This window comes from Sesamum indicum, linkage group LG1 (assembly GCF_026168435.1).
Source record: "Sesamum indicum cultivar Baizhima isolate 11 linkage group LG1, ASM2616843v1, whole genome shotgun sequence".
Classification (NCBI taxonomy): Eukaryota; Viridiplantae; Streptophyta; class Magnoliopsida; order Lamiales; family Pedaliaceae; genus Sesamum; species Sesamum indicum.
The window spans coordinates 4556756-4570070 of record NC_142657.1 but is presented as its reverse complement, the minus strand read 5'-3'; the positions used below and the strand labels follow the sequence as shown (position 1 = coordinate 4570070).

Here is a 13315-nt window from a genome sequence, read left to right as displayed (position 1 = left end):
TGGCTAGAGAATGAAACAAAAAGCATAGAAACAAAATATGAAACTTTACCTTTTGTTTTCATAGATGAACAGAACGGGCATTTTTCCCTTTACGTTCTCCCGTTTACTTCTGGATTCAAATTAGAACCCCTCTAATCCACACCACACTAAGTAAGAGAACAAAGAACAAGAAGAAAAACAACTCCAAACTAACACTATCGATTATTGCTTTTGGAGTGTTTTATGTTCTAAATTGCATCTAATTCAATATAGAACAAAAAGGAGAACATCTTTGGAGAGAAAAGAGAGCAAATTTTGTGGCTTACATGCTGGTCATACATGATATGTGTGTAGTTTTGTATATTACATACAATTGAATTCAAAATTCAATAACCACCAAGTTTGCCTTCAATGCAACCTATACACACACATGCATATAATCTTCAAACATGATGAAATAACCACCCCGTTATCTTCATCATGGTGAGCAGTTTCAACTCCTTCTTAACCCGCTCCAACCTCCCTTAAATGGGTTTGGACTTCAAGCATGGGTCGAGCTTGATTTAATCAAATTAAATTAGCCCAACCAAAGTTCATTGGATAATAATTAATTAAATTATTTTTAGCCCAATTAAGTCCAAAGATTCATTTAATCCAATAATAAATTTAAGCCCAAATTCTAATTAATTGATCCAATCAATTAATTAAGCTAAAATAAATAAATTAATATAATTAATTTGAGGTGGTAGGCCCAAAATTTTATTAATCTAATTAATTAATTTTTGAGCCATCAATCAAATATACTGTTGAATAAATGATCAAATCATTTATATATTCTCCTTGAATTAATTTAGTCTAATTAAATTAATTCGTTTATTCTCGAATTAATTCCAAATTAATTCTCCCAATTTCATAGTGATTTGTGTGTGACTCTTTAGGTTCACCCTTAGCTAGACTTGGGCATTGTGTCCAACATAAATAATTAATTTAATTTAATTTAATTAATTATTTCCAATTAGCCATTAATCAGAAATGCTCGTCACCATGGGTGGTCGTCTAGCAACAGTCCATGGCATTAGAGCCAGGTGAATGTTGGCGTTAACATTTAGGCTCTCGAGTTCCATACAAGTACATTTCTTCTATCAACCATCTCCAGGCCTCAGTGTAGGGCATGGAATTGGGCATCGGTTTCCATCATGGACTAGACAACTATGTTGAATACTTAAAATGCGTTTACTCTATTGATCGACAAAGAAAACCATTTCTTATTCAACCAATCGCTATGGCCATAGACTTCGAGATTCTAAACCATCTCAGAGCGCATAGGAGATATATCCATCATATACTAATAGGGGACGAACTCTATCTTGAAATCCACCATTCTCAATACATAATCCAAATACACTGGACAAGGCTTATAATGACCATATCGAATACACAGTCATCTCTCGCCAGATCCAAGATATAGCCATCATATGCATGCGACTGCTATGATTTCTCAAGTCCGAGGACTAATCCTGTACTACCGAAGCTGGAAATTCAAGTCATACCAATCAAGCCTTCAAGGCTTGCATATGACAACTTCTGCGAGTCAGTTCAATCAGCTAACAATATTGTCAACCAATCCACTAAAATTGCATAGACATCCCATGTCTGTCGCCGATAAAACAAGACACTTGTCCAATGAATGCAGTACTTAGTGCAAGTCTTTATAGGACTCTTGATGCCAGTCTTGAGGTCCTCGATTTGGAACGTTTAGGACCAACTCTCAAAAGTTGGTTTAGCTGTCATCCAATACGCAACCCAACTACATGGGTTATTCAATGGTTTGTGGGCATCTGTTGTGACACTAAAACATCGTCCAATATAAATACTAAGCACAACAAACACACGGTGCAACAGATGAATGCTTAATAAATTCATCAAGATAATATCGGGAAAAATTCAAAGACCCCCTCGTGATAATAGGAATATGCAAAAAGCCCCCTATGAAAATTAAAGTATCAAATACCTCCCCGTGATATAAAATAAAATTTAAAAAAATCCCTTTGTACAAAATTTGGGTCACACGCGCTTTGACTACGATTTTTCTATGAAAGTACCCTCTTTTTTAACATTTTTGCCTTTCTCTCATAGTTAATATATAATATTATATATATTTATTAATTAAAAAATATTATCTTTATAATAATTATTTAAAATATTATTTTTATAATAATTATTTAATTAAAATATTATATATTTTTATTATTAATAAAATATTATTTGAATTAAATTGTAAAAAAAAGTTGCAGGGGCGGCGACGGCTTAGAGGAGGGCCGCGCCCTCCTCATCCCTGGGCGAAGGCCGTTGCCCAACGCAGCGAGGGCGACGACCATCGCCCGTATCTTCGAAGGCGATGTGGTCGCCCTCCATTTCTGGGTGACGGGGGAGGGGGGAGGAGGCGAGAGGGGTGGGGGTGGGGGGGTGTAGAAGGGGGCGGGGGGAAAAGTGGGGAAGAAGACGGGGTGGGTGGGGGGGTGGGGTTTATAATTATTATTTTATTTTATTTATAAATTATAATTATATATATTATAAATATATTTTAATAGATTAAATTATATATATTATAAATTAAAATAATTATATATTAATAGGTCTAGTTTGACCATTTGACTAAAAGGGATATTTTAGTCATTGCTTTTAAAAAAATAGGCTCAAATTGACCAGGGGCGGTGTGATAATTTATTCGTAACATGAGGGTGATTTTTTATATTAAAAATTTTATAGGGGGATTGTTGATATTTTTATATTTCACAGGGGGTTAAAATGGATTTAACCCAGATAATATCACATTCATAAAGATTGCTTAATGATTTTGAAAACTGCCAATCTAATTGGCTTTCTGGTCACCGTTTGTAACAGTCAAAGTAGTGCTTAACGTAATTTGGTAAGCATAATAGATACATATTCCCAAGACGAATACTTACCATATTCGTCAGGACAAATATTGTTTAAATAATTATGGCTTGAATGGTTCTCAAAACCGTCGATCTAATTGGCTTTTGGTCACCTATTCTAATATTTTGGTCATCCTTTTGATTGCAAATTTCGAACTTGCGTTTTCTTCTTATAATTACTTTGTGGTATTGAATATTATGCTTTAGGTTGTACATGGTATGTGTGATTATTTGATTAAATGAATGATAAAAGATGATCCCGTAGCCGTAGACCTTCACTTATGCATTACGTTTGTTGGTGCACTTGTATGCCCCTTCTGTCTCTCTTCTCTCATTTTTTGCCTTGGAATAATAAGGTTTGCTATCCTCCCCACTATGTACTCCCCTTAACTTTTGATTTGGATTTCTTTTTAAATTGTAACGGGTGTAGAATAATTTTTTTGGGTGAGGATTTTTTTATTTTTGTAAAGGAAGTCCACGAAGTAAGGAGACCCAAGGAGGAGTTACAAGGCATGTTAATGGGTGGATCAATTCATTGTAATATCGTAGGGCTATCGTAGACAGACCTCAGAGTCACTGCTTACTCAGTGGTTCGCATAGGTGGGCTCGTGATCATCCAATAGGGGTATGCTAGATTATATGCATGTGATGTTTTTTCTTTATTGCTTTAATATTTGATTATGCATGAGATATAATTATGTGATTAGGTCTCGGTCAAGCACTCAAATGTGACTCTCACTTGGTTGGACCAAATTAAATATTAGGCCCATAATGGATTTAGATCAAGATTATCTTGATCTGTCTAAGCCATCCATCCACAACAACGTGGTGAGGAAGCGGTCACTACCCAAGTGTGGTCTCACGAGTTGTGGTACACTTGAAATAGAGGAAAGCTACACCAAAGAAGCATGATCAGTGTTTTCCTGTCTCATGAATCGTGGGGGGCGATGGCTGATGCGATTTGGTTGATGGATCGGGCCTAACACTGAGTAACATGATTCCATTTGAGTCCTCGGGATCATGTGAAGACGTGAGACAAAACATCTTGGGAATCTCATGGAGTGAGAATAGTGTTTGATAACTCTGCAATTATAATAATTTTATAGCCATTTAATCTTCCTTTTTTAAGCCAAAATATTCCTAATTATGTGATTTTATTACATATTCAGCAAAAAGGAAGATTACAAGGACGTTTCTGCAGAATTGACAAAGTGTGCCCACGCTTAATGGAGTAGTCAACTCGGGATAAGGATAAGCACGAACGATTCTCCTAAGAGATAAAGGAATCAAGTGTCTAGATTTAGAAAGGATTCTTTTAAGCTTATCTTTTGTAATCTTTTTACCTTTTTAGAGTTTATCACATATCTATCCCCCTACTACGTCTAGATTCGTAGGGGACTTTTATTATAAATAGGGGGGATCTCTTCATTAGAAGACATTCAGTTTTTATGTTAGAACTCTATAGAATTCTCTGTTCATCTCTTCTCTTTTATTTTATTTTACTACCGGAATTAATGGAATTCCACTTTCTAGTGTGTTCTTCCATTAATATGTCCGGCTAAATTCCCTATTTTCTGGTTAAGGTATGGTGATTGCTTGATTCCCGTTATGTTGTGAGATCTAATCTACGTTCTACACTTGTCAAACAAATATTCATGTTATTCTCTGTGCTTTAATTACAAACGTCTGATTTATGAATGATTCGGCCGGTTGTTCATTATCAAGAAGGTTTGCTTAGCTAATTGAACTTTATAAATCCGTGTAATTGTTTATTTAGTTCAATACTTAGTGGCAACGTAGCATGATTAGTTATGTCACAGTATTTAATTATGTTATGGGGAATGCATGATCTAGTTTAAACGAATTGTCCTCGTAGGAGTTTGTTGATTAGAATCAGGCCTTTCTAATTCTTAATGCTGTTAATAGATTAAATCTTGTGGACGTTCCCAAGGTTGTCTGTTAATTAGAGATCTAGCCAACGGTCGTACCTTGGCTAACGAAAAGGTAAGGAAAGGTGAGGTTGTTAGGTCGTACCAACGACCATAACTGGTTTATTTGTCCATACATGTGTTATTCTTGCATCAATGATCAACTCACGAGAATCAAGCATGATCCTAGCCTTAACCGGAAAATCTCTCTCTCATATTTTTACCAGGTATTTTTTAATTATTTGGCTTTTGATCACATCTTTTTATCAACATCCTTCCCCCATTATTTTCCATTTTTCTAAAAGAAATTAACTTAAAACCAATCCCTGTGGATCGACCCTACTCCCACTTTCACAAGTGTAGTAGGAATTATTTTTGGTGACTTCGACACTCATCAGTGTTGGTTGCCTCCCACAAGGGTTTTTTCATGTGAATCGTAAAAATGGGGAATGGTAAACTGTTTTGTGGATCCCAATCCCGTTAGAAAATGGTTTTCTGAAACTCCACTTGAGAGTGGTGGGCTTTCGTATTAATAGTGGAAGAGTTAAAGACTAAAGACCATATCTTAAAGTTATCAACAATATTTCTATCACTTGCTGATTTCTGTTTAATTATATTATGCAGAAAATGTCTAAGAACCCCTTAACCCTGATAATGAACACTAATAAATTCCATGGCACAAACTACACCGATTAGTTTCGGAATCTAAGGATTGTCCTAGACTTTGAGAACCTAGGCTATATCTTGGACAAGCCGCTCCCGACGGTCTTGCAGAAAAGGTCCTCGCCCAAGGAACGTGTGACATTCAAAAAGTGGCTAGAGGACAACCACAAGGTCCACAGTATCATATTGGCTTCTATGAACGACATTCAAAAGCACTATGATAGGCTGGAAGATGTTCCCTCGATAATGCTTCGCATGAAAAAGGTTTATGCGGTTCCAGATAGACATATTAGATATGCCGGTACAAAAGTATTTTTCGGGACCAAGATGAGGGATCCTCTTTGCAAAGTCATGAGATCAAGTGTTATCCCTAGTGGAGAAGTTTAAAACCCTTAAAGCTAGGCTTGATAATGACACGTATATCAATGTGATCCTCCAATCACTTCTTCAATCCTACGACCCATTTATTATTAACTACAACATGAATGGATTTGAGAAGTCTATTCATGAGTTGATTAATATGCTGGTCCAATACGAGGCAATGACCCACAAGTCTGCATCTCTGGTATTGGCAGGAGAAGCTACGACCTCCAAGGTGAAAGGCAAAAGGGCCGAAGCTGGAAGGGGAAGAAGAAAAAGGGAAAAGCTGTCACAGCTACTGCTAGCGCTCCAAGCGCCCCTACAGCTCGAGCGCTCCAAGCGGCACTAGTGAGAAAGGGCAAAGTGTGACGCTCCAAAAATTATAATATATAATTGGGGGATTAATTGATAAATTTTTATAAAACTTAGTTAATTAGTAAATAAATTATGTTCCCTAATTGGAATATAATAAAATTTGAATGGGTTAAATTGGAGCTCGTTATAATATTTAAGAGCAAATTATATTAATTAAGAAACTAAGAAGGACGTAATTGGTATTTTAAGAAAAGTCTAATTACACAAATAAAGTAATAATAATATCATATATATAATGTATATATTACTAAATAATATATATATATATATGTAATGATATATATATATACATTAGTAAATAATATATATACATACATATATGTGCAAGAAAGAGAAAAGAAAAGAAAAAAAAAGAATGGAAGAAAAGGATTTTGTGTGGTATAACTCATTATAGGATACGGGGGTAAAGTGAAAAGATCAAACCACTACCTATTTGATATATAAAAGCGTTGTAAGGTCGATGTAAGTAAATAATTGGTATTATCTATAAATGAGAATTTATTTGTGGTTTTATTGTTATATGAATTTGTGGTTCATGCTGACATTGATTTATCTGAAAGTATATTAGTGATGAAATGATTTGATTGATTGACGATATTATGTACGTAAAACGAGGAAATTCGTTGAAATATTATATTTGTTGTTTGATGCGCTGTGGATATCTGGAATGAGAATAAGTCGATATATTGCTTTACATTACTAGTTGCTTACAAGAATGATGATATGTGAAAAGGAGGGAGTGGTGGAAATTGAATATAATTATGGTGTGAATATCCTTTGATGTGTTGAAAAGCCTATAAGGCGAAAACATGATATGAAAAAAAGCTATGTGCGAAATGAAAGGGCTATGTGCGATATGAAAGAGCTATGTGCGCAACGAGATTGATAAGCCGGCTGTCAAGGGGATTTACTTGAATTTATATAACGGTGAGATTGAGTTGATGGAAAAAACACAATATCAACTTTTGGTAAGCAAACTAGGAAAAATGGAGTTTGGTTGATTGTTTTATTGTGAGATAGTCATGTGGTGTAATAAAGTTGATTATGTTAGAATTAAATTGATTGTATTCCATGCATGTTGCCTGTTTATTTTGTTTGGGCTGTGTTTGATATGCATATATAGATAGGGCTGGTTATTTACTTACTGAGTGGCAGGCTCATCCCTCTGCTGACGTTTTATTTTAGGAGTAGACTTTGAGGTGTCTGACTATTGAAGAATAGGTCTACGCTCTATACTCAAGCAGGTCGGGCCAGTATGCAGTTTTCTCATCTTAGTCAGTTAGAGTTTAAATTACATTTTGTTTGTACAGAGAGAATATAACGTACGGATTACTTGTAATGAATCACCTTGTGGTGTTTGATACGTATATATATATAATGTTGTGGGTTGATAATACCTGCTATGACGTGTTGGGATTATGTTTGCGAATTGATTAGATGATTATGTGAAAATTTATATATATGAACACAGGAATTATTTTAAGTAAGACGTTTAGGGAAGATGTAGCCCTAGTAGCGTTAGGGGGTACTACACAAAGGGAAATGAAGGATGGCGATTCACAGCGGTCGAGGGCAAATAATCTCTGCATTCATTGCTGTGGAAAGGGGCATTGGAAGAGCGAGTGCCTAGAACTCCTCTCCAGCCCAGGTATGGTTGTGATTGAAGTGAATATGATAACTAATTATGCTTCTTGGGTATTGCATATCGGGCAGTGGAGCTCACATATGCAACGATTTGCAGGTGCTGGAGAAGCAGAAGGCTATGCAAGGACGAGATGATCTTAAGGCTTGATAATGGCAAGGTCGTTGCTGTGAAAACCGTGGGATCTATTAGCTTACCTATTAGTGATCATATTCAGATAAAATTAGAGAACTATTATTATGTACCGAGCATGATCAAAAATATTATTTCCATTCATGTTTTAAACAATGATAGTTATGTGTTTAAGATCAATAAAAATAGTTGTTATTTGATGATTGATAATAACCTGCATCTGCATGGTACATTAATAAATGGATTTTACATTCTCCAATAGTCAAATTGGATTATAACTGTCCAACACCAACGAAAATTAGATAATCATGACAACACACGAATTTGGCATGTGTGGTTAGGTTATATATCTATAGAGAGGATGAGGAAGTTGGTAGAGTTAAGGAGTCTATAGATAGACAACATGGATAAACTTCCAACTTTGCGAATCCTATCTCAAAGGGAATCGAGAAGGCTTTTGTTAGACAAAGTACGCTTGCCACTGGTCTGTTGGACTTAACCCATACAAACGTCTGGTGACCACTAAATACTCCGGTTAAAGGAGGATACTCATACTTCATAACCTTTACCGATGATCATTCGTGGTATGGTTATGTTTACATTATGAGGTACAAGTTTGAGGTCTTTGTAAGGTTTAAGAAATTCATACTTGAAGTGGAGAATCAGACTGGCTGTAAGATCAAAACTCTTCAGTCAGACTGAGGAGGGGAGTATTTAAGTAATAAGTTCATGGATTACTTAAGAGAGAATGAATCTCTCCCAATGGACTCCTCCTGGAATGCCCAATTTAACGGCGTGCCGAAAGGAGAACTCGAACCCTGTTGGACATGGTTCGATCCTTATGAGTTTTACCGAATTGCCCCTATCCTTCTGGGGATATGCTCTTGAGACAACGACCAAGTTGCTCAATATGGTGCCGTCCAAAACAGTGTCCCAGGCACGACAAGCCTACATCCTTCAAGTACTTGAGAGTGTGGGGTAGCCTCGCATATGTCAAGAGGCTAGTGGGAGACAAACTAGAATCGAGATCTAGTCTGTGCAAGTTTGTCAAATATTCGAAAGACACTGCGAGGTACTATTTCTATGACCAATCAAGACAAAAGGTCTTTGTCTAGAGGAACGTAGCATTCTTAGAAAAGGATTTTCCTGCAGATAGCCGACGTGATGAGGAATTGCTTGAAGAGTCAAGTTAGATACCTCATTAGAATAAAGCGGCGCCATTTGTACCTACGGTTCCCAGTGATAGTGCTCTAATTCTCCGTAGATCAGCCAGAGTATCCCAACCACCTGGTATAGATTCTTAGGCTAGACTAGCCAATTGGATGATGATCCAAGAATATAAAGGAGAAACAATGTCTGACATCGACTCGGATAAGTTGCTTGAGACCATGAAATTCGAAATGGACTCGATCGATTCAAACCAGGTTTGGGCCTTTGTGGACCCACCTAAAGTGTTAAGCCAATTAGTTGTAAATGGGTTTACAAACGTAAGCTTGGAGCTGACGGTAAGGTTACTGCCATCAAGGCTAGACTCGTGGCAAAAGGATACAGTCAACAACCAGGGGTCGACTTTGAAGAAACCTATTCGCCCGTAGCCATGACCAAGTCCATTCAGATACTTCATGCCAAAGCAGCATTTTATGACTATAAGATATGGTAGATGGACGTGAAAATAGCCTTCCTAAATAGTTTCCTTGAGGAAGAGATCTACATGGATCAGTTGGAGGGTTTCATCGCTGCTGAAGAAGAACAGAAGGTCTGTCGTCTCCAAAGGTCCATCGATGGCCTAAAAAAGGCTTCCCAAAGCTTGAACACGCATTTTGATGAAGTCACACGGTGTCAAGGGCCGCCCACGCACTCGGCACCCTTGACGCACATTCGGCCACTCAACCGCTCTACTCAGCCGACCATCAACCTTCGCCGACAGACACTAGGCTTCCGCAGTCTTAGAGTTTTTAGGCGTTGGTCTTTTGTCTTGTACTTGATGTACTGTTGTAAATACTTTTGTTTGCTCAGGGGGACGTTAGGCCTCCTAAGGTGCGTTGTTCAACCTTTTCAGTGTCTACTGCTGTAAATAGAAAAAACTTTTTTAAGCCTATTATAAGGGAAAATGAGTTCTCGAAGCTTGGTATGGTGTGCGTGCTAGTGTGCCCCTCAAGGCGATCCCCTTACGCTAGCATCGTGGTACAATGTATATGCAATCTTCAATGCAATGAAATCTACTTTCTAAATTGCGTGCCCAATTTACTACTTTCGTACTGCACCTTGCTTACTATTGTTGCTGCTGTTGCTATTCCTATCGGTGTGCTGTGCTAGTGCCCGTTGGGTTTTCAGTGGTGTGTTGCTATTGGCGGAAGTAGTCGGCGGACTACTAGCCACACAATGCCCCTTTCCCCGCATTACGGAAGGGGCCTCGTGAGAAGTGGTATCAGAGTCTCGGTGCCTTCATGGGGCCGAGGCGGGTTGCTGTGACTGAAGTAATTCTGCTGCGATTATGTCTGGGCAAGATGCTGAGAGCCCGCGACGAGCAGCGTCGCCTAGAGAGCGAGCTGCGAACATGGAGGATGAAAACTCCCGATTGACTGAAATAGTGATGAACTTGGAAGAGAAGGTCTCTTCCCTCGAAATTGAGATCTCGGTGCTGAGTGCCGAACATGACGAGTGTCGGCAGGTGGTCCAAGAGATGGGCAGTGCTCTTGGAGGTGGTGGTATCGTCGATATGCGGCGTGACATGGAGCAGATGTCGATTCAAATTGGTCTGCTTCAGCGTGTAGTGAGTAACGCCCCTGTTGTTGCTCATGATCATGGTGCTAGGCTTCGGATTCCTGAACCGAAGGCCTATGGTGGCGCTCAGGATGCGAAGGAGGTCGAGAACTTCCTTTTTGACATGGAACAATACTTTCTTGCGGCAAATGTGGAAGATGAGGTAAGGAAGGTGTCAACGGCGACCATGTATCTGACGGGTGATGCCAAGCTGTGGTGGCGCACCATATATACGGAGATCCAGGCCAATCATGTGACGCCCCAAAAATTATAATATATAACTGGGGATTAATTGATAAATTTTTATGAAATTTAGTTAATTGATAAATAAGTTATAGGTCATAATTGGAATGTAATAACATTTGAACGAATTAAATTGAAATTCGTTATAATATTTTGGGAAAAATTATATTAATTAAGAAATTAGGAAGGACGTAATGGGTATTTTGAGAAAAATTAAATTAAGTAAATAAATTAATAAAATAATTATATTACATATATATGTGTGTGTTAGTGAATAATATATATATATATATATATATATAAATAGAGAGAGAGAGACTTGAGAGTGGGAGGTGGGGCCACCAACCCCCCACCGCCTCACCTCTTCATTTTTCTTTCTTTTTTTTTCTTTAAAAACATACACACACAACGCAACACACACAATTGAGAAATTGCAATTTCCTCTCAGCCGAAGAAAAAAGAAGAAAACCGAGGTACGAAAATTCATTTTAAATTTTATTTAATTATATAATTAAATTATTTAATTAGTTCATTTATTAAATATTATTTATATTGAGCGATGTACCATTTAACCGGAATATTTTATGAGTTTGGCTATTTAAAATAGTGTCAAATTAAATATTAAATTGGATATAAAAATGATATCATTGGTTAATTAGATTATTAAATTTATTAGATTTAAATGTTGCTATAGCCAATTTATATAATTCCATCAGAATTGTTAACAAAATACGCAATTATATGTATTATTGTTCAATTAAAGAGTATAATAGAAAGAAATTGATAGAAAATTCATAGAAATATTCCGAAAATTATATTTAATAAATGGTATGTTAATAAAGAGGAAAAACGAAGATTTGTATTTCGATAGAAATAAAATATTAAAGAATTATTAGAAATTGTACAAATGATATTCAATATTATATTTAAAAGAAATTACGGTATTCTCGATATATTAATTGTGTGCGGTATAACTCATTATAGGATACGGGGCTAAAGCGAAAAGACCAAACCACTACCTATTGGATAGTTAAAAGCGTTGTAAGGTCGAGGTAAGTAAATAATTAGTATTATCTATATATGTTCCATTTATTTGTGATATTACTGCTATATAAATTTGTGGTTCATGCTGACGTTGGTTTATCTGAAAATATATGAGTGTTGAATTTTTTAATTTGATTAACGATACTGTGTACGTGGAATGCGAAGACACGTTGAAATATCATGTTTGTTGTATGTTGTATTGTGGGTGTCTGAAAATGAGAAAATGTAATGATATATGATTTTACGTTACTAGTTACTTACAAGAATGGTGATATGTGAAAATGAGGGAGTGGTGGAAATTGAATATAATTGTGGCCTGAATACCCTCCTTGATGTGTTGCAAAGCCTATAAGGCGAAATGAAATGAAAAGAGCTTTGATGCGATATGAAAAAGATGAGATGTGAAAAGAGCTACAATGCGAAATAAAAGAGCTATGATGCGAATTGAAAGAGCTATGATGCGAAGTGAGATTGATGAGCCGGCTGTCAAGGGGATTCACTTAAACTTATATAACAGTGAGATTGAGTTGACGGGAAAAACACGATATCACCTTTTGGTAAGCAAACTAGGAAAAAGGAAGATTAATTGATTGTCTTGTTGCGAGATATCTATGTGGTGTAATAAAGAGGATTATGTGGAAGCAAATTGACTATATATTCCATGCATGTGATCTACTTATCCTATTTGGGCTGTGTTTGATATACATATATAGATAGGGCTGGTTATTTACTTACTGAGTGGCAGGCTCATTCCCCTGCTGACATTTTCTTTCAGGAATAGACTTTGAGGTGTTTGACTGTTGAAGAATAGGTCCACGTGCTATACTCAGACAGGTCGGGCCAGTATGCTGTTTTCTCCTCTTGTCAGTTAGAGTACAAATCATATTTTGTTGTATAGAGAGAACGTAAGCGTGGAGATTACTTATGATGGACTACTTGTGGTGTTTGATGCGCACATATGATATTTTAGGTTGATTACGATTGTTATGATGTTGGGGTTACGTATATATACGGATTAAATTAAATTGTGCATTTATATTTGTAAACACAGGAATTACTATAAGTATGACGTTTAGAGTAGATATAGCCTTGTAGCGAAGGGAGTGCTACAAATCAGGTGCGGCTTGATACCTGGGCTCTTCTTCGGGAAGCGATTCGAGAGCAGTTCTTCCAGAAGAATGTCGAGTACAATGCCAGGCGGGCATTGCGGAAGTTGGAGCACACAGGCTCCGTGCGAGATTATGTGA

General features: G+C 36.9%; 1 long non-coding RNA gene across 1 annotated transcript; it reads left to right on the top strand.

Moving 5' to 3' along the window:
* The first annotated feature begins 11441 nt into the window (after window positions 1-11441).
* Window positions 11442-13093, top strand: LOC148789352 (uncharacterized). The gene is made up of 3 exons (XR_016067239.1): window positions 11442-11497; window positions 12009-12076; window positions 12844-13093. It is a non-coding gene; the product is annotated as an uncharacterized LOC148789352 (long non-coding RNA).
* The last annotated feature ends 222 nt before the right edge of the window (window positions 13094-13315 follow it).